Below are 21,800 nucleotides of genomic sequence, written 5' to 3'. Positions count from 1 at the left end.
TCGGGGTTTTGAGTTCCCTCCCAATTGCGGGTCACGGCACTGGGAACAGGGCTTATGGCAAGGTTGTGTCCCAGCCTCTCCTACCTGCTTCAAAGTAGGACTTCTCTCGCTCACCAGATGCACAGGAGTTGCTCGGACAGTTTTTCTCTGAAGACTTTGTGCCGTATGTAGCTGCAGACTGGGTTTGTCCGTGGGAAGAAGACATGAGCCCGGGAGCCTCCTGCGTCGCCATCTTGAACCGTAATCTTGTCCCCAGCGCTTCTATTTCTGTATTTCTGTGACATACGTTCTCATAGCTCAACTTGTTCCTTCTCTCTTGGGTGGCTGGACCCTCTCGGCTGGGCTGCTATCTTTTTTTGTAGCTTCTTTGGAACTTGGATTTTATTGTTGAGAAAGCATAAAGGGCAGTGATAGGCAAAATATTCTCAGGACCTGGGGCATGTGATGAAAACCCAGCGTACCAGTCCTGCAGAACTTCCCTGTCGTCTCCTACCCTGAATGGCAGGGTAGATGCCACTTAGTCTTTCAGCTCTCTCCTGATCTGTGGACAGTTAGGGAGGGGGACACTCATCTGAAACGGAGGTGGAGAATTTCCCAGGATTAGGTGCCTTGGGTTTCAAAGTGTTTACAAAGTACCCTCTAATCCAAGGAAGCCCTGGACCACTCCTCACCAAAAGGACCCAACGGTGCCTAAAGCCTCCCCCGCACCCCCAGGTTCTCAGGCTCAATAGATACATGGCTCAGGAGAGTCAAGTAGTTTCAAACTGAAAGTGGAAGAAAGGAAGTTGTGTCACCACATTCCCAGAATCACTCGAATTTATTTAATCACAGAAAGAACACTTTCTTTCTTTCTGAACAACTGTTACCATCCTCATAGCCAGTGTTTAGAATTAGAGGTTTGCGGAACATACTTTGGGAAATGCAGGTAAACATCCCCTTAGGAAGCATCTTTAATGCAAACCGACCTGTTTGGTAAAAGATATTTTCACAGTGCAGGCTTTGGTTATGATCAATGTTTCAAAGTAGTGCTTTTGATAAACCAACAAGGAAAATCACTGAAAAGGAAATAAAATTAAAACAATGCTCTAACTTGACATGATGTTATCTGCATATTTTGAAAACAATTTCACTCTTTGGTAGGAATTTAAATGCAGACATACACAAATTTAATACTCAAAAGAGGGGAAAACTGGCATCAGGGTATTCTCTGCTCGCCAAGCTGAAAGAATGTTATTGAAGATTCCTTACATAAATGTTCCTTGACCTTTGAGTGAACCAGCAGGTCTTAAACATTGCATTAGCCAAAGCAAATTCCCATAGCAAATAAAGTTTTTAGATGAATGCATTAGATTTTTCCCTCTTCAGTCTAAAGAGGAATAACCATCAACCATCATCAGAAGCAGCAAGTTAACATTTTCAGGTTGATTCTCAAAGATCACTGGGATTCTGATACAGAGTAAACATTGTGCCAGTTCTAAAAGACAGGGGTCTAGTAGTTGATGCAAAAAATGACTTAAATGCTTATTTTAAGATTGCTACCTGAAATAATCACTGTTCAAAATGCCAAGTCCCCATATGCTATGATCTTATAATGGTGGTGTGCCAGTTTTTAGGGCATCTGATGATGTGGGTCTCTTAAAATGCATTACAGAAATGGGTTGTTTCAAATAATTTTTTATTTGAAAAAAAATTTTACAGTGCACTATTGTGAGACTTCTGATAAAAATAAGATTATCAGTCTAGCAGAAGATTAATAATTGATTATTCTGCAATTTACGGAGCTTTTCTTTTATTCATTCATTCATTCATGCATTCATTTCTTTATTTTGAGAGACTGAGAGACAGAGAGAGAGGGAGAGAATCCCAAGCAGGTTGGCTGACAGTGCAGAGCCTGATGTAGGGCTCGATCCCATGACCCTGAGCTGAAATCAAGAGTCAATGCTTAACCGACTAAGCCACCCAGGTGCCCCAACAGAGCTTTTTAGTTAAGACTTCAGTTACATGTGTAAAAGGTACTTTGACATTTTCTAGATTGTCTCTGTACTTCTTCCCTCTTCAGGGTAGCATGAGAATATACAGTGATTAAAATTTTCCAAACCATTCAAATGTCTGGTTTTCATTATTTATGAGAACATCTGATCCACTTTATATTTCTTATCTATCTACATTTCAGAATTCCGTTTGTAGAAAAAAATTTAAAAGCCACACTAATTAGACCCCACTTTCTCAAGTGTTAAATGACAGGTCAATGACAAACTTTTTCATTCAAGTAACTGAGTTCTTCAGACAAATGTTAAAGTTCAAAAATACTAAGTAGCTCAAAAATGCTGGGAGTGTAGCAGAAAAGCTATAATTTTGTTTACTTAAGCCTTTTACAAACGAAAAGGTCAGCGTTGAGGTGTTACAGAATTATGATAGTGCTATACGAGGGCTCTTAAAGAAAATGGTTCACCAAAGGCCAATAGTCACTTGAGCGCTGGCATTGCCACTGTGTGAATTAAGTAATTTTTTTATTCTCTTGTCCTCTGTTGAATGCTTTTAGCAGTTGCTAAGGATGAATCTGATGAAAAAGCAAGTACTCCAAGTCCAAAGTATCTTCTGGAGACTTCACCAAAGTAAATACCAAAAGAAATGACTTCCAACATGATGGCTGCTCCTTCTGGTTTCTTCTGATTTTTGTGGCTCCATAAGCAGAACTCAGTGCACTTAGCTGTCACCCAATCCAGGAAAGGCGACCACAGCAGCTGCTGTCCACTCCACATTTGCTTCTTCCCAAAGAGAAGTAGTATAATGTAGTGGTTAAGGGCTTTTTAAGCAGGCAGTCATGATTCCAAATCTTACAATTTTCTAGACCTCTTCTAAGCCTCAATGTCTTCACCAGCAAAACAGTTGAACAGTCCTCCCTCACTGGCTTACCGTGAGGATGAAATGGGATAAGGTTTGGAAAGAACTAGTATGGTGTCAGGCATGTGATCATCAATGATGGATGTACCTGAAGATACACAGCCTCTCTCCTGAGTCTCTTCTCCTCTCCCTTTTCTCCTTGCACCAGAGACATGCAGAAAAGGAAGTGACGAACAAGGCACTGCACTTGCATTTTCTGATGCATCAAGACCTTCCTCCTCCTATCATCTGTTCTACAGTTGAAGGAGACAAGACTTTTTATAATCAGATGTTTCACGTCCTCTCAGCCTTATCTCCTGCCTCTTTTCCACCCCACGATGAACTTTTCTCCAGCTGTCCACCCAAACACTCCATGTAACTTCAAACGTTATGCAGGTTGTTTTCTCTGTCTAGAAGGCTCTTCTCAACTTGGGCCCACCAAAGTCCTATTCATCCTTTACCACAGATATACTTCCTTTGTGAATTTGGAGTACATCTTCATCAGCCTTCCAAGCTTCTCTCTCATCAGTACTCCCATTGCACATTTCTCTCAGCTTTCTTAAGTCATGAATCATCTTGGAATTTATTGATGAATTGCTAGGAGTGTCTTTCCTGGAAGAGTGTGACTCTCTCCAGGACAGCACCCATCTCTTATGCTAGCAGGGTTTAGCCCAGTGTCTGGCACTTAGTGTTCAATAATATGTCTGTAATTATAATCAATGGACTCTCCTCTTGTGAATTCCCCCATAAATCTCATCCTTTCCCATTCACATCAAATCTCCCATAATCTCTATTTTGATGTTCGCTGCTCTGAAAACATAAAAGATACAATATATGTGTGCATCAAATCAACACCTTGTACACCTTAAACTTATACAATTATGTGCCGACTGTATCTCAATAAAGCTGGAAAAAATAAATCAACAAATCATGAAAGACAGCCACTCACACCCTGCCTCAGTTTGGCTCTCCCAAAAGCAGACTCTGAAACAAGGATTTTTAATGCAAGCAATTTATTTGAGGTAATTCAGGTAATCCCCAAAACACCAAAGGGAAAGTGGGGGAAGTGAGAAAAGGAAAAGGAAGCAGCAAATAAAAGTGAATCCCACTTGGTGCCAGGTGTGAACTCCTATGAGAAAACAGTGTGAAAGAGAATTTTCTTACCTGAGCTCAAGAATTCACCCACCACCTCTACCAGTCACTTGGGAAGACTGCTCCTGGAGAATGTCAATTCCTTGGTCCTTCCACTTGCCACGTGCCATTGCAGGGTAGTCACCCTTGGCTTGGAAGAAAAGATCAGGCAGATTTGGCCTGTCTAACTGAAGTGGGGAGGCTTGCCTGAGAAATAAGAGCAGGGCACCAATAGCAGCATACCTCTCAGGCACTGGCTCCCCCTTGGAAGCTTTGGTTTAGCCCCATCAGCAGTAAGGCCCCTATTTCAACCCACAAGCATAGTGACCAATGTGGAGTTTAAATAGCAAAAATTTTCTTCCCAAAGATAGCAAGCCGACATGAAAGAGGAAAAAGGATTTTTACAACAGCTGCTCCTTATTTATACGTTCCTGCTAGGATTGTGAACTAGAAAAATACATAAATGGATCATCTGGAGAAGAATGTTTCTTGCAGACAGAGAAGATCCTCTCACATTCTCTCTGCTCTCAAGGGAAGAATCTATTCCTTTGATGATCTAGTCCAGTATTTAAATGTCCTTGACTCTGAGCAATAAAAATAGCTTACATTTACTGGATGTTTACTGTGCATCAGGATGCAAAGCTGAGCTCATTTAATCCTCCCAACAACCTCATAATTACTGTTATATCTGAAATTTTTCACATCAGAAAACCAAAGTGAGATAAGTTAAGGAATCTGTCCGAAGTTATAGACTGCAGGTAAGTGTTTGGAGGTGGGACTCTAACCCAAGTCCTTTTGAATCCAGTATTCATATCCTTCACTTATATTCATTAAGTTCATTATCCCATGTCCTTAACAAAGAGAAAGATCCAGTTAGTCAGCATTTTCCATATAACTCTTCTTCAAATACCCCCTCTTTAAGCTAAATTATATTCATTTATTTAGCTGTTCCTAATATAACTTATCTTTTTAAATGTATTTATTTATTTTGAGGGGGTTGGGGCAGAAGGAGAGAGAGAATCCCAAGCAGTGTCTGTGCTGCCAGCACAGAGCCCGATGTGGGGCTAGATCCCACAAACCGTGAGATCATGACCTGAGCTGAAATCAAGAATCGGACGCTTCACTGACTGAGTCACCCAGTTGCCCCCCAATATAACTTATTTCCCTGTCTTTTACTCATGTATGTTTCTGTCTCCCAACCTCTTAATTTTATATATTCTTCAATAAAATATGTCAAATTGCTGCGTGTACAGACCTCATCTAATTCCTGGCAAGTCCATAAATCACAAAACTATTATTGAAAATTATCTATAAGCATTTATGTTTAAATCTTAAATTATGCTAGCCAAATAAAAGCATCATGAAATTACTCCCAGATAAAAAATTACAGCATGTGGGACATAAAGCAATTCTGAAGCAGAATAAATTCATTACAATCTTGAGAATAAATGGCGCTTTGGGTGGTGAAAGTGTTCTGATTATGCTCATAACCAGGCTTCATTCTTCAACTACCACATTCAAGGAAAATTTTGTCTTAAATTTGATTTATGTTTGCAAACATGTGGTGAGCTCTTTCAGCAAGTATCTTTCCCCAGATTCCTTAAACTGGCACAGTTTCTATGAAGTTTATTTTGCTTCTTTGCAGTCACCATCTAGGGCATATGATATATATAGTGTGGCAAGTCTCAATTTTTCTTCAAGTTTACCTTTATTACCGTCACTCTGTGGGCCTTAAATTTCAGCAGTTTCCAAAATTGTAACTGTATACTAATCAAAACCATTAATTTTTATATATTACTTTTTTAACTCCCTGTATTAGAACCAGAATGTAAGGCTTAATGGAGGAAAGCACGAGCATGGGTATCTGTGTATGGTACTCATCACTCATTCTTCTATGGCCCTGAATAAGATGAGAGGTGCAGTCACCTGCCCCTTTCTGACCTGAGTGACTTTTGGTCCATATGTTGGCTTTCTCAGTTTGCCCTTCCAGATTTGCCTTTCTCCATAGTGCCCTGTGCCCATATGGCTGACCTGCATAGACTCTAGCAGTGAGCTCCCTTACCCTCTGCCTTTCAGTTGAGTTGGTGCAATGGGGAACACTGATTCCATCTGTAAGTCAGTTTCTAACATCATCATTCATGCAAGTTTATTCAATTCATTCACATGTCACATTCTGTACTCGTCATTGGAGAGTCAACGGTTGCTAGGTAAATGTACCATTTATTCATGATCCTAACATTTTCCTTTTGGAAGCCCATATTGAAAGTATTTTTTCTACCGGGCTGTATTTATTAAGTAATTTTACACTTGTAAAAAGTAATCAAAGGCCACCAATAAACGAATGGATAAACAAAATATTGCCTATATACACAACAGAATATGACTCAGCCATAAAAAGGAATTAAGTACTGATAATTGCTACAGTGTGGATGAACCTCAAAAATATTAGGCTAAGTGAAAGACATAAAAGCTCACATATTATGTGACTCCATCTACATGAAATATCTAAAGTAAATAAATCCAAAAAGACAAAAAGTAGATTGGTGGTTGCCTTGGGTTAGCGGGATCAGGAAGTGAGAAGTGACTACTTAATGGGTATGAGATTTTGTTTGGGGTGATAAAAACATGTTTTGTAACTACTAGGAGGAAGTGTTTCCACAACATTATGAATGTAGTAAGTGCCAATAAATTATATACTTTAAAATGGTTAATTTTATGTTATGTGAATTCACCTCAATCAAAAGAATTAATCAACAGTAAATTTAGTGGCCAATCATCATTCTATCAGCAGAGATAACCAGAAGTTACTCTCTTAATATGAGTTGATACCAGCTAAAAGCAAAACAAAACAAACAAAAAAACTTATTTCAATTTGTCCATAAACTAATCTTTTATCCTTATTAATCAGACAGCTTTCTAACTACTGGTTTCTATATTTAAATTACCTTTAAACCAATAAATGAAGTACTATTGAGAGGTAACTCAAGTATTCCAGGTACTATACTATGTTTTATTATAAATTCATTATATTAACTTTTTGCCTCGTATGATAAAACCAGCCATGATAATAATAAAATGATGAAAATCCACAACATAACATCACTATCAACATCTAATACTTACTGAGCCTTTAAGTATTGCCAGGAATGGGTGAATTGCTTAACAAGCATCATTTCATTCATACCTCACATTTTACTCACATTATTTCATTACAATAGTAACATAGGAGGCACTTATTACCCTCATTTTCAGATGATGACACAGATGCAGAGGTCAGATAACTTGATCAAGATCAAAATCCAGTAAAAAGCAAAGCCAAGGTCTAATCGAGCGGTCTGTCTCCTGCAACCCATGTGGTTAATCCATGTTGTTATACACAAAGCTTTGGTAGATTTACTAAGCTATGTTTAGTTTCCCTGATGGCAGGCAATTCAAGCGTTAACAAAACTGAATACCTCGGCCAAAAAATGAAGGCTATGGTAAATGGTAAACCAGAGATCTAGAAAAGCCCAGACTTGGTATGTTGACCACTTGATATACCCAGATAATGTTTCCTTTTTTTTTTAAATTAAAATGTAGTTGACACACAAGGTTATGTTAGTTTCAGGTGTCCAACATAATCATTCAAAAGTCTATACCTTATGCTATTCTCAACACAAGTCTAGCTACCATCTGTTACCATGCAATGCCATTACCACACCACTGACTATATCCCCTCCTATGCTGTACCTTTTCTTCCCATGACTTATTCATTTCATAACTGGAAGCCTGTACCTTTTACTCTTCCTTATGCATTTTGCCCTTCCTCCCAACCTCCTCCCCTCTGGCAACCATCAATTTGTTTTCTGTATTTATGTGTCTGCTATGCTTTGTTTTGTTTTTCAGATTCCACATGTAAGTGAAATTACATAGTCCTTGTCTTTCTTTTATTTCTCTTAGCATAATACCTTCTAGATCCACTCATGTTGTTACAAATGGTAAGATTTCATTCGTTTTTATGCTGAACAATATTCCTTTGTATATATATACCACATCTTCTTTATGCATTCTTCTATTGGTGGACACTTGGGTTGCTTCCATCTCTTGGCTACTGTAAATAATGCTACGGTAAACACAGGGGTGCATATATCTTTTTGATTTAGTGTTTTATTTTCTTTGGGTAAATACCCAGTAGTAGAACTAGTGGAGCATATGGTATTTCTATTTTTACTTTTTTGAGGAGCTTCCATTCTATTTTCTACAGTGGCTGCATCAATTTACATTCCCACCAATAGTGCATGAGAGGGTTCCCTTTTCTCCACCCCCTTGCCAACACTTATCTTTTGTCTTTCTTATTCTAGCCATTCTGACAGGTATTGGGTGATATCATGGTTTTGATTTGCATTTCCCTGATGATTAATGATGTTGAGCATCTTTTCATGTGTCTATTGGCCATCTGTATATCTTCTTTGGAAAAATACCTATTCAGGTCCTCTGCCCATTTTTTAAAAATTGAAGTATAATGAGCCCTGCCCATTTTTTAATTGGATTTTTTTAGTTGTAGAAGTTAACTATCTATCTATTTATTGGTTCTTTTCATAAGTTCTTTATATCCTTATCAGATATATCATTTGCAAATATCATCTCCCATTCAGTAGCTTACTTTTTAATTTTGTTGATGGTTTCCTTCACTGTGCAAAAGCTTTTTATTTTGGTGTAGTCCCAGTAGTTTATTTTTGCTTTTGTTTCCTTGGCCTGAGGAGACTTATCTAGAAAAAAAAGCAGAACAGATTACTACCTATGTTTTCTTCTAGGAGTTTTATAGTTTCAGGTCATACATTTAAGTCTTTAATCCATTTTGAGTTTATTTTAATGTGTGGTGTGAGAAACAGGTCCAGTTTCATTCTTTTGCATGTAGCTGCCCAGTGTTTCCAGCGCCATTTATTGAAAAGACTGTCTTTTCCTCAATGTATATTCTTGCCTCTTTTGTCATAGACTAATTGACCATATAAGCATAGATTTATTTCTGGGCTCTTATTCTGTTCCATGGATCTATGTGTTGTGCCAGTGCCAATACCATACTGTTTTGGTTATTATTGTAGTATATCTTCAAACCTGGGATTGTGATATCTCCAGCTTTGCTCCTCTTTCTCAAAATTTGTTTTGGTTATTCAGTGTCTTTTGTGGTTCCATACAAATTTTAGTATTATTTGTTCTGTAAAAAATGCTGTTGGTATTTTGATAGGGATTGCATTGAATCTATAGATTGCTTTGGGTAGTATGGACATTTTATGTATAGTTGTTCCTTTTTTAGTGTTTATTTATTTTGAAAGAAAGAGAGAGAGAGGGAGAGAGAGAATCCCATTCCTTTTTTAGTGTTTATTTATTTTGAAAGAAAGAGAGAAAGAGAGGGAGAGAGAGAATCCCAAACAGGCTCTGTGCTTTAGGCGCAGAGTCTGACATGGGGCTTGATCTCAGGAACTATGAGATCATGACCTAAGCTGAAATCAAGAGTTGGATGCTAAACCAACTGAACCATCCAGACTCCCCTATATAGCTGTTCTTTAGTCTTAAACATGCAAGCCTTTAAAATATTGAGAATAATATGCCCAAATTAGGAAATCTATTAAAAATAGCCCCTTAAGAAATATGTTTTTTTTTAATTTTAATATTTATTTATTTTTGAGAGAGACAGAGCGTGAGCAGGGAAAGGGGCAGAGACAAAGAGGACACAGAATCTGAAGCAGAGAATCTGAAGCAGGTTCTAGGCTCTGAGCTGTCAGCACAGAGCCCGACGTGGGGGTTGAACTCATGAACAGTGAGATCATGACCTGAGCCAAAGTCAGACACTTAACTGACTGAGCCACCCAGGCACCCCTAAATATTAAATACACAAAAATAAACTCAAAATGGATTAAAGACTTAAATGTGAGACATAAAACCATAAAATCCTATAAGAAAGCACAAGCAGCAATTTCTCTGATATCAGCCTTAGCAACATCTTTCTAGATATGTCTCCTGAGGCAAGGGAAATAAAAGCAAAAATAAACTATTGGGAATACATCAAAAAAAGTCTTCTGCATAGCAAACATCAACAAAACTAAAAGACAACCTATGGGATGGGAGAAGATATTTGCAAACAATGTGTCCTATAAAGGGTTGGTATCCAAAATATATAAAGAACATACAAAACTCAATACCAAAACCCCCCAAATAATCCAATAAAAAAAAACTGACAGAAAACATGAACAGACATTTCTCCAAAGAAAACATACACATGGCTAACAGACACATGAAAAGATGCTCAACATCACTCATCATCAGGGAAATGCAAACCAAAGCTACAATAAAACTACCTTACATCTGTCAGAATGACTCAAATCAAAAACACAAGAAATAATAAGTGTTGGCAAGGATGTGAAGGAAAAGGAACACTGTGTACTGTTGGTGGGAATACAAACTGGTACAGCCACTGTGGAAAGAAGTATGGAAAAAAGTTCCTCAAGAGATTAAAAATAGAACTACCTTGTGATCCAGCAATTGCACTCCCCAAAAATACAAAACACTAATTCAAAGGGATACACACACTCCTATGTTTACTGCAGCATTATTTACAATAGCCAAGATATGGAAACAGCCCAACTGTCCATCAATAGACGAATGGCTAAAGATGTGGCATGTATGTAGTATGTTTGTGTGTATACATACAATGGAATATTACTCAGCCATAAAAAAGAATGAAATCTTGCCATTTACAACAACATGGATGGAGCTAGAGAGTATAATGTTAAACAAGATAAGTCAGTCAAAGACAAATACCATATGATTTCACTCATATGTGAAATTTAAGAAATAATCAAATATAAAAAAGAGACAGAGAGAGACAAACCAAGAAACAGACTCTTAACTATAGAGAACAAACTGATGGTTGCCAGAGGGTAAGTGGGTGGAGGGATTGGTGAAATAGGTGATGGGGATTAAGAGTACACTTACTATGGGGTGCCTGGGCGGCTCAGTTGGTTAAGCATCCAAGTTCGGCTCAGGTCATGATCTCATTGTTTGTGGGTTTGAGCCCCGTGTTGGGATCTGTGCTCACAGCTCAGAGACTGGAGCCTGCTTTGGATACTGTGTCTCCTTCTCTCTCTCTGCCCCCCCCCCCCTGCCCCCGCTTGTCCTCTTTCTCAGTCTCTCAAAGACAAATAAACGTTAAAAAGAGTACACTTACCATGATAAGCACTGGGTGATTTATAGAATTGTTGAGTCACTATATTACAAACCTGAAACTAATATAATACAGTCTGTTAACTATACTGGAATTAAAATTTAAAAAATAAATAGATAAGTAAATAAATAAATATTTAAAAATTAAAAATTAAAAAACAACAACAACAAAAATATGTCAACCCTTTGGAGATGCTCTTGATGCTGGTGAATAAAGAACTGTGATAGATGTTGCTCCCAGGATAGTCCCTGGAGTTCACTGACTATTCTTGTGCTGGGAAGGAGTCTATGAAATTCTAAGTTCCTGTTTTGCTCACAAGCCCCTTCTAAGAGACACCTTTTGCAAACAGTTGCTGTGATTCACACCATAGATGCTGAATGAAACCTGGTACTTTGGCCTCAGACAAGAGTGTCCAAGTTAAAGGCTAAGTTACCACACAGTTTGATGCGGAGGAGGCCACGCCTCTGAAGTGGCTTGCATGAACCTTGCCAGGTCAGGAAATTCACTGTGGTTACTGACAAATAGACCACAACATATTATTTTTCTCTCAGAAGTACTAATTCTAGTTGGGGAAATTTAGAGACCCAGAGTGACTATATAGTTGGTCCCTTACATTCTTGCAATAAAGTCTCATTCCCTATTTTAACTTTTAGATATATTTATTCCCCAACTAAAGAAAAATTAAAAAACAAACACAAGAACAGGTACAATTAAAAGAAGAATCCTGAAGTAGACAAAAAAATTGGGGGAATGGAGAAAAGGAGATAAGAGACCTTTAAATGGTAACAATTATTACTTTTTGAATATTAATATTGAACTCCTTGTTCATTTTATAAGGGATACTTAAAATCAGATCAAACTTTCCAAGTCTAACAAAAGGAATTCAGAGTGGGAAAACAGTCTCTGTTGTTCTATCCTTTTCCAGAAGAATCTAAGAAAATCAGAGAACTCAAGACATGACCAAAGAATATGACATCTTAAAAACTTTATTTCCCCCCAACTTCATCAAACTTTTTATAAGCTCACCTTGGTGTCAGCTAAAACATCCCTATTTTGTCTGAAAAGGCCCATCCAATTCCCCCATCTGTAAATTCAGCTCATGTTCTCAGAACAGGATTTCTCCTCCCTTCGGCCTTCACCTTCCATTGAATACCCTCTACTACTTTTCTCCAAAATCCCTATAACAAATATTAGCTCACATACAAGGAAAGCAAGCAGAGTTTCAAAATGGGCCAGGGGCGGCATCCGTAAAAATAGCTCTGAGGAACAACACTCCTTTATCCAATAAAAACACAAGCAGAATTCAGAATAGTTATACTGTGGGATTTGTACATCTATCTGCTCTTTGAAAAGGTAAAATAAACATGAAAAATTCCATAAAATCCTAACTGAAAGTCACCTGCCCATCACCACCACTCTCCTTTCCAATAAACACTTGCTGGCAGAAGCAGGAGAGAAATCGAAGTTTCTTGCCTCTGAAGTGACAAGTACATTCTTTCCTCATTCGCCAAGCTGCTTTTCTCCCTCTGAAGCTCCAGCTGTTCTCAAAACCCAGACATTGTTCCCTTCACTGGCTGGCCTCTGGCTCTAACCCTCAGCCAGGGCTGTATCTCCCTGAAATCTCTTGGGGACACTAACAGCCAGGACTTGGAAGAGGGTGCCTATTTAAAGTGAGTTGGGTTTTTGGCGGGGAGAGAAAGAAGGAGAGAAAGGGGGAGAGATGAATGGGAAACACTGTGTGTCAGCACAAGAACTCAAACAATTGTGTTTGGACAATGCCTGATGCTCTGATGTTGCCAAGTGATGGCTGATGATTCTCATAGTGCTTTCCAGACTTTGACTGTGGGATTCTTTTTCACTGTTGTTCACACCCTGGGACCCCCATGTTCTGGTGTGGAAAATAAAAAGTGCTCAGAAGATAGGTATATCTATTATGATTACATTTTCTTCTAGTTATATGAATGAGAAGATCCATAGGACCATGGGATACTTTGGGGGGTAGGGGTGGGAGATTTTAAACCCATTCATTTATATAAATAAGCTCCACAAAGGACACTATGAATTAATTCTTCCTCAGATATTATAAAGAGTGTATTGTTTATGTGTCTCTCAATTAACCATATTCCACTCTTGGCCATAAGTATGATAGAGGTGGGAGAAAATGGATACAAAAGCACATTTGTTCACTTCCAAATTGCAGGAAATCAACAATCAGAAGAAAAGGCAAATACCTGCCATTTTTTAGAAATTCTGGTTTTTTAATAAAGTCAAAGCTATCCTATGTCCAGACTATTCTGACTTGATAAGTAACCAAGAATTATTTTTTTAACTCCACATATAGCTGTTAACCACTGTCTGCAGTGATTCTTGAAAGTACAACACAATGTCAACCTGGCATTACATTAAGAGATGGTAGCTAACCACTAACCAGCTGAATCAGTTAGAGCTCACATTTGGTGACGTGTGAAGAGGGATCTAAAACCAGACAGGTTTAAACATGATTGTAGTCTATTTCTTACCCTTATAAAAGTATGACTGCACACGATCCAAAACTAGGAATTCTGGCTCTGTTTGTTCCACCACCCCAAGGACATTTCTGTCATCTACATGGTCCAGGATGATCTTCACTTTGGCCAGTGAGAAAGGGGAATAAAGGGGGTGGTGGGGGTGGGGGAGTCCACTACTTCTCTTTAATAGCATGACTCAGAATTTGCACATACCCTTTCCACCTACATCCCATTAACCATGATGTGGTCACATGGCTATTGTCTGAAATATGTCTTTATTTTGGGCATTCATGACAGTTAAATATCAAGAATTCTATTAACTTAATACAGGAATCAGCAAACTATACCTGTGGGCCAAATCTGGCCCACTGCCTGGTTTTAAGTGACCTACAAGCTAAGAAAGATTTTTACATTTTAAAATGGTTGGGGAGGGGCGCCTGGGCGGCTCAGTCGGTTAGGCGTCCGACTTCAGCTCAGGTCACGATCTCGCGGTCTGCGAGTTCGAGCCCCGCGTGGGGCTCTGGGCTGATGGCTCGGAGCCTGGAGCCTGCTTCCGATTCTGTGTCTCCCTCTCTCTCTGCCCCTCCCCCGTTCATGCTCTGTCTCTGTCTCAAAAATAAATAAAACATTAAAAAATAAAAATAAAAAATAAAATGGTTGGGGAAAAAAATCAAAATTAGAATAATACTTCATGATGTGAAGATTCTGTGAAATTCAAATTTCAGTGTCCACAAATAAACTTTTATTAGAAAACAGCCATACTCATTCATGTAAGTATTGTCTACAGCTGCTTTCATGCTGCAAGAGTTGAGTGGTTGTGACAAAGACCACATGGCCCACAAGGCCTAAAGTATTTACTATCTGGCCTTTTTAAACAGTTTTCTTACCCCTGCTTTAGAAAAAACAAACAAACAAACAAACAGGAATTGGTGGATAACTAGTTACTTTGGCCATACCAAAGTAATAAAATTGGGAGTAGAGGAGGGTGGGTTTTTAAAGGGGCTGTAAATGAGTCCTATTTCTTTAAAAGTTCTTAAAATTGTTGGAGCACCTAGGTGGTTCAGTTGTTTAAGCATCTGACTTTGGCTCAGGTCATGGTCTTGCGGTTTGTGAGTTTGAGTCCCAAGTGGGGCTCTGTGCTGACAGCTCAGAACCTAGAGCCTACTTCAGATTCTGTGTCTCCCTCTCTCCCTGCCCCTTTCCCACTTTCACTCTGTCTCTCTCTCTCCCAAAAATAAACATTAAAAAACGTTCCTAAAATTGTTGAATTAGTTATCCATTTATATTTTAAATATTATCCCCAAACTTAGTGGTTTAAATAGTAATCATGTATTATTTAGTTTCTATGGGTCAGGAATTCAGAAGTTGCTCACCTGGGTGGCACTGGCTCAGAGACTCTCATAAGGTTGTAGTTAGGGTACTGGCAGACACTGCAGTTTCATCTGATGGCCCGACTGGTGCTGAAGGTACCACTTCCAGATTGCTCACTCATATGGCTGTTGGTGAGTGAGGTCTCAGTTCCTCACCACACGGGATTCTAGCCTGGATGCTAGCTTCCTCCACACTGAATTATCTGAGAGAGAGAAAATAAGAAATAGAGATAGAAGAGGGGAAAAAAACTAGCAGGTAATCACAGTATTTTTTATATCTAGTCTTCAAAGTTTCACACGTCACTTCCATTAAATTCTTTTCATTAGAAGAGATTCACTAAATCTACTCCAGCCCACACTTAGTAGACAAGGAATTAGTTTCCATCTATTGAAGAGAAACATCAAAGAATTTGTGGTCATTTTAAAACAATCACAATAGCATCTGAGAGATAAAAGTAAATAATTCATCTTCAGATAATGCTAGGGACATGAGACTAATGATTATGAGATAAGTATAAATTATTTAAGCAGGAAAAAAATAATATTAAGCCTTATGTTAGAGATGGAAGTTGTTATGTTAGAGATGGTTTTCGCTCTCTTCCTTATGCTAATCAGCTGGTAGTAGTTGCCTGGAGTACTATGTTGAGAAAATTCTGATTGATAGATATCAAGTCCACATATTTTCTATCATTAGAGTAAAACTCAAAAGTTTTAAACAATGACAATTTGGAGAAAAAGCAGTATGTGAGGCACATTCAAGTCTTCAGAAAGGTTATCAAACCATACCTGTTAGGCAACTTTCTCAGGATGTTTCTCTAGAATACTGGATCCCATGAGATCCCTTATCTCTCCATCAATCCTTCCTTCCACCAAGCCTTCCTTCCACCAACAAGTAACACTTACATGTTACTCTGGCCACTGGAGCTAAAATAGGGAACAAAATAAATGCCTCACCTTCATGGTAAACTAGGTATTTCTGTCTTCTGCAAAAAGTCTTCATTTTTCTACTCTTTTCCAAAAGTCATATGTTTTATTTCTCATTACTATCTAGTTACACTAACTAATGTAGATCAATACCATGTAATAGCGATGATTTTTCAGGTTTCTGGTCACTGAATTGTAGGGTTTTTCAGAGTATGTGTTACAGAAGTATCTTCCCTGAGCATTATTAATAGGTGTAACTTGAATAGAAGGGCTTGATGATCACATAAGATTGGAAAATTCCAGATTACACAGAGTTAAACAGTTTTCTCTACTGTAGGCAACTTTAATGGACCCATGAATCACCAGGATAAAGACGGTGTAACATGCTGTATTTCCAAAAGTTACTTGAGTTTAAAATCCTGCGTGTTTGTTTTGTTTTGTTTCGTTTTTACAGAATGCTTGTGGCCTGACAAATGCAGCTGGAGATCCAAAGTCACTGTTTATCTCCCTTTCAGCCACATCAGTTCTCTTATGCTTCCCTAAGACCTTAGCATTCAATGAGACACATAAATGTCCATTATTACAGTAATACACAAATCCTAACTGGAAAAGAAATAGTGACAATTATTCTCGTAGAATAATTCTTTAATATCTGAGTACTTCAAAGCAATACAAGTATTTTAAAACACATAACATAAATATATAGAATGTTTATGCATCCATGTATTTATGTAAAGATGGGCGTGTGTGTGTGTGTGCGCATGCGTGTGTATTTTGGAGTCAAAACAGCTTTCCAAATTACCTGGAAATATAATTTATTAAGTTCACATGGTATGTCAGATACTTGTAGGCATTAAATACAATGATGAACAAGAGAGGATGCTTTACAAATGTTAAGTCATTAATGTAGTTAATAGCTCAGAAGATTTGAGGACAAAAATCATTAAACACATTATTATCATAGCAGAGACTTTGTAAATAGAAGTACAAGATACAAAAAGAGGCTATATCAAGGGCTCTGCCTCATTTAGCATTTGTGTGTACTGTATGTAGCAAAAAACTGATGCCAGTGGCTTAACCATAGAGCCTCACATAATTTGCCTCACATAAAAAGAAGTGCAGAGACAAGCAGCCCAGTGGTTAGTTCCATGGTGTCATCAGTGTCCCTGGATCCCACTTCCTTTTCATTCCTCATTCTCATTATATAGCTAATTCCTCATCCTTGCTGTGGGGTGTCCCAAGTTGGATGTTACTTTCAACCTAACTACCTGTCTTCCAGGCAAGAACAAGAAGGAAAGAAGAGTAAAGGAGTTGAATCTAGCATTTTTGTCAATTATTTCATCAGCCGAAAATGTCATGTAGCTACTCCAAACTGTAAGCAAGTCTGGGAAAGTATTTTAGCTGAATCTGTGGAACTCACTGAGGAATTTGGTTTCTGTTAAACATGAAAAAAGAATGAATATTTGGTAGTCCACTCACCGTGTCTTTTTCAGACTCTTACATAGTCTGTGAGGGTCAAAGAAGGAAGAAGCTAATAATAATGTTTTTAAAATAGATACTCTTGTTTCTTTCTAAATCATCTCCATTTACCATACTTCTAACCTCCAAATAACTTTACATTAGCAATTTACTTTTGTCATAAACACAAACTCTTATGGAATTCCTACTACTTCCTTTGAATACCAATGAAATAAATGTGAAAATAATTTCCATTAAATGTTTGAAATTTTCAACTTTACTATGTTAAGAAATGGTGGCTGACTTCTGTTTTTGTTTGAACTGTTTTGGGCCAGCAAAAATAATTGTTCACATTGGCAGAAGCAGAACATTTGCCAGCATGAAAAAGCAGTAGTTAGAATAGCATTTAGCATACCATAACATATATTTTCTTACTTTCATAAATCTAGTTTAAAACCTTAATTTTTTATAGCTGTGGCCTCAATACTTCAGAATTTTAACTTTTTTTTCAACTTTGTAGCATATAAAAGTACATGTGTGAGCTTATAATGCCAAGAAAAGTTTTCTTAACGTTATTGCATTTCTACTTGGAATTCTGGCTTCATTTTGGGCAGACCATGCCGAATGCCTTCTTATCCAGAACACAGAAATACATTATAATAGTCACTAATCTCTCTGCTAATGCCTCAAAATTCTCTTTGACTGTCTTTGACACCCAGAGAGTACTTTTCATTCCTTTTTCTTTCTTTCTTTCTTTTTTTTTTAGAGTACCAATTCCATGTTACCAACATTCTAATACTCATCTCCTACAAATGGCTGGTGGTACAGGTACTGGGTAATTCTCACTTTTTATTAAATTCAGGTACTGGTATCAAATTCTTATGTCTAATGAACCCAATATGGTTCCTGGAAAATGTATTCGCCCCAAATGCAATGAAGCAAAACACCATCTACGAAGACTATAATTCAAGTTACCCATAAAAGTGCATGTTTCCCAATATCCCACCATAGGAAAATGGTTTAACATACATAATACAATGAACTAGTATATTGTGGTGTAAAATGATAATGATAAAGACTGTGACATGCGAAAATGTTTATGATTTAATATCAAGCAGATTGCAACTCAAGGAAAATGAATGCATTAGACAAAAACTAGAAGGTAATACGTAATAATGAAAATAATTGTGGTAGAAGGTCTATAGTATGTATTTTTTTCAGTTCCTTAATTTGTTTCCATACAGTCTGATTATTCTTCAATGTGCATGTATTATTATTTTCATAATTAAAAACTGGGGGATAAAAATAATTTTTTAATGAAGAGATATTATGAGAGTGTGTGGTGCTCTCTATATCTGAACATCCTCCTAAGTGCTCAGTCCTAACCTGGATGACTTAGTAGTACAGCTGTATGCTTAGAAAAAAAAAAAAAACATCCCTTCTTTGTTCTTCTTCACTGCTATTTACCTCCGTCAGATAATCTCATAGCTCCATGGACATTTGACCACCCACAACACAAGAATAACTTCCTTTCTGCCTTTGGCTGGTAGCACACATGAATTGCTAATCCTTTCTTAAACCTCTAGGTGAACTTCAAATTCTCATGGGACTCATATTTCCTCCAAAGGGCTCACTCCATAAAGAGCCATTCCCTCCATAGAGCTCTTTTCTGATTGTCCCTCACAAACAGTTAAGTGTGAAAAATGATGACCACTCCCAGCTTCCCCTCTTTGTTACCTCTGTCTATCCTTTGGCCTGACTTTTAAGGTAAGGGTACCACCAGGTTTTTTTTTTTTTTCCAACCTTTTGTAGCAAGACTGAGAGGGAAGGGGTGAGTTTTACTGGACACTAGTGGAAGGTTCCTATAACACCCACATAAAGAGGTAATGTGGGAAAGCCAAAGCAAGCAGAGTGATTTAAAACCAACTGGAATACAGCCAGGAAAGAAGTTAATACCCTAGGCTTTCCATGAACTTTTCTACTGTGAGTCCTAAGCCAGAGGATCCTTCATGATCAGAAATTATTGGAAACCCAGTTTCAAACTCACTGGAAAAATGATACAAGAAATGCCTAACAGGGAAGGTTTTACTTAGATTACTTGATTAATTAATGACCACATTTCAACAACTCAAGGTTACTTTGTGGATGTAAATGTATGAGTAATACCCAAAACCACAAACCCAGGAGCAATAAAAGGCCTTAAGTTGAAAGTTCTACTGTCAGAATTATCCTGATTTTCCTCCGAGCAACTAGAGAGATGAAAATAAAGAAACCAACAGGAAAATTCATAAATCTGTGACTCTGGAAGGAGAAGGTCACATTCTATTGAGAAGGCGCTTTCCCTGGGTCCAGTAGGAACTGCTTTCTGCAATGCGCTGGGAAGTGAGTCCAGAGTAGAAAGGTTCTTTTCAACTTGTGTCTGGACTTGTCTACCTCTCCTGCTGGCTCACCCACACATTACCACAGTCTTTACCCCTGGTGAGCTCCATATGCCAAACCATCTCTGGAATAGAACTACGCTTCCAATGAACCTACCCAGCCTCCAAACAGCTCTCTAACCAGTGACGAATACCCAAGAGCCCAGTTAAACCCCCAATTTTTATTGACTCAGGACTGAAAGAAAACAGAATACACAAAATTATCAAGGTTCTTGTTAGTTCTTTCCTTTTATTTTTTTAGTGTTTGTTTGTTTGTTTATTTATTTTGAGAGAGAGAAAGAGAGAGAGACAGAGCATGAGCAGGAGAGGGGCAGAAAAAGAGAGGGAGACACAGAATCCAAAGCAGGCTCCAGGCTCCAAGCTGTTGGCACAGAGCCCGATGCGTACTCACGGACTGCAAGATCATGACCTGAGCCGAAGTGGACGCTTAGTTGACTAAGCCACCCAGGTGTCCCAAAGTTGTTGGTTAGTCCTCTGGCTATGAGTTAGCCTTTCTCCTTGTTATGGGTTGAATTGTGTTCCCACCCCACCCTCCCCCCCGCTACAAATTCATATGTTGAAGTTTCCACTCCCAGTACCTTAGAATGTGACCTATTTGGAAATGGGTTGTTGCAGGTGTAATTGGGTAAAATGAGGTCATGCTGGAACAGGATGTGCCCTTTATCCAGTATGACCAGTGTCTTTATAAAAAGGGGAAATTTGGACACAAACACTCACAGAAGGAAGACAAGGTAAAGACACACAGGGAGAAGAGAGCCATCTGATTATAGAGATTGGAGTGATTCACCTGCAAGCCAAGGAGTGCCCGGAATCACTGATACACAGCAGAAGCTAGAAGAGGTAAGGAAAGAGTCTCCACTACAGATTTAAGAGAGAATATGGCCCTGGTGACACCTTGGTTTCAGACTTCCAGCCTCTAGAACTATGAGACAATAAATTTCTGTTGTTTAAGCCACCCAGTTTGTGGTACTTTGTTATAGCAGCTTGGGGAAATTCCTACCATGATCTATCGCCAAAATTTGTTTAATGATCTATCCACTGATTTGTTAAAGAACTGGATACTACCTCCCTCTGAGAAACATTTGTTACTCACTTTAGCGTCATTCGTTCACTTTCTCATGTTCTGGGAGGAATTCCACTGGAGGATTTACCAAAACTTCTCAATTAACTTTACTTTTTATTCTCATTTAGAGCCTCCTTGTTTATAGAGCTAATGTTAGATAAAACTAGGGTAAAATAACCCTAAATATTGGAAACTAAGTGGTTTCTTTCCCCCTCTTTACTGTTATGCATATTGAACCATCTAAACTTTCTCACAATAATGCAGAAAGTCTTATCTCTTTTATTTTTTTTTCTTTTTTTTTTTCAACGTTTTTTTTTTTTTTTTTAATTTATTTCTGGGACAGAGAGAGACAGAGCATGAACGGGGGAGGGGCAGAGAGAGAGGGAGACACAGAATCGGAAACAGGCTCCAGGCTCCGAGCCATCAGCCCAGAGCCTGACGCGGGGCTCGAACTCACGGACCGCGAGATCGTGACCTGGCTGAAGTCGGACGCTTAACCGACTGCGCCACCCAGGCGCCCCAAGTCTTATCTCTTTTAAATAAATGAGAGAGACTCCGTTTAGTGTCTTGCCTAAGTGAAAAACAAAACTAGGATGTGAAGCAGTTCAAAAATCAGTCATGTTCTTTCCCCAAAACTGTACTGTACTGGCTTCTTGGTTTACTGTGTCTCCATTTTAGAGGTCCTCAAGGTGATAAATGAGCATAGAGGGAAACTGTAGCCTAGAATATACTAAGGTGGTTATATATACTAAGTGGCTAGAAGCAGACCAGAAGTTCTACTTTGAACTGTTCTATATCTTTGATTAATTAAAAATGAGAAACTAC

At 38.3% G+C, this 21,800-nt stretch overlaps 1 protein-coding gene across 1 annotated transcript in view; it reads right to left on the bottom strand.

The window, feature by feature from the left end:
* Window positions 1-802: 802 nt before the first annotated feature.
* The window catches only part of LOC109277885 (cytochrome c oxidase assembly protein COX18, mitochondrial), an 82,150-nt gene continuing 61,152 nt past the window's right edge, over window positions 803-21,800 (bottom strand). Inside the window, exons 10-15 of the transcript XR_008421754.1 lie at window positions 15,879-16,016; window positions 15,096-15,295; window positions 11,219-11,276; window positions 8,657-8,762; window positions 4,048-4,165; window positions 803-3,693 (exon numbers count right to left, since the gene is read on the bottom strand). The gene's annotated coding sequence lies outside the window, so the exon portion shown is untranslated. The remainder of the gene's footprint in view (window positions 3,694-4,047; window positions 4,166-8,656; window positions 8,763-11,218; window positions 11,277-15,095; window positions 15,296-15,878; window positions 16,017-21,800) is intronic.

Source organism: Panthera pardus, unplaced genomic scaffold, assembly GCF_024362965.1.
Source record: "Panthera pardus isolate Hobbes unplaced genomic scaffold, ASM2436296v1 HiC_scaffold_13, whole genome shotgun sequence".
NCBI classification, from domain to species: domain Eukaryota; kingdom Metazoa; phylum Chordata; class Mammalia; order Carnivora; family Felidae; genus Panthera; species Panthera pardus.
This window is presented reverse-complemented; position numbering and strand designations above follow the sequence as displayed.